The sequence below is a fragment of the Mandrillus leucophaeus genome, unplaced genomic scaffold (genome assembly GCF_000951045.1).
Source record: "Mandrillus leucophaeus isolate KB7577 unplaced genomic scaffold, Mleu.le_1.0 Scaffold338, whole genome shotgun sequence".
NCBI lineage: Eukaryota > Metazoa > Chordata > Mammalia > Primates > Cercopithecidae > Mandrillus > Mandrillus leucophaeus.
This window is the reverse complement of record NW_012103565.1, coordinates 1,415,092-1,415,835: the sequence shown is the minus strand read 5'-3', so window position 1 is coordinate 1,415,835 and position 744 is coordinate 1,415,092.

The following is a 744-nucleotide window of genomic DNA, read 5'->3' as shown; positions in this document are numbered from 1 at the left end:
CTATACATATTGAAAACATTACACTAAGTGAAATAAGCCAGGCACAAAAGAACAAATGCTGCGTTATTCCAGTCATTCTAGGTACTTATGTCAGAGGCATACGAACCAGAGCAATTCCATCTTGAATAGGGACTGGGTAAAACGAGGCTGAGACCTAATGGGCTGCATTCCCAGACAGTTAGTCATTCTAAGTCACAGGAAGAGACAGGAGGTTGGCACAGGACACAGGTCATGAAGACCTTGCTGATAAAACAGCTTGCAGTAAAGAAGCCAGCCAAAACCTACCAAAACCAAGACGGCAACAAGAGTCACCTCTGGTCGTCCTCACTCCTACACTCCCAACAGCACCAAGAGAGTTTACAAATGCATGGCAACGTCAGGAAGTTACCCTATATGGTCTAAAAAGGGGAGGCATAAAAATCCACCCCTTGTTTAGCACATCATCAAGAAATAATCATAAAAATGGGCAACCAGCAGCCCTTGGGGCTGCTCTGCCTGTGGAGTAGCCATTCTTTATTTCTTTACTTTCTTAACAAGCTTGCATTCACTTTACTCTATGAACTTGCACTGAATTCTCTCTTGTGCGAGATCCAAGAACCTTCTCTTGGGGTCTGGATTGAGACTCCATTCAGGTAATATCTTTCTGTTGAACCAGCAAGGGACAACACTGAGGAGAACCCCGACCCAAAGGAAATAGACTGCAGCACCGATTGGCCAACTTTGGGTAAGTAGGGTGCACATACC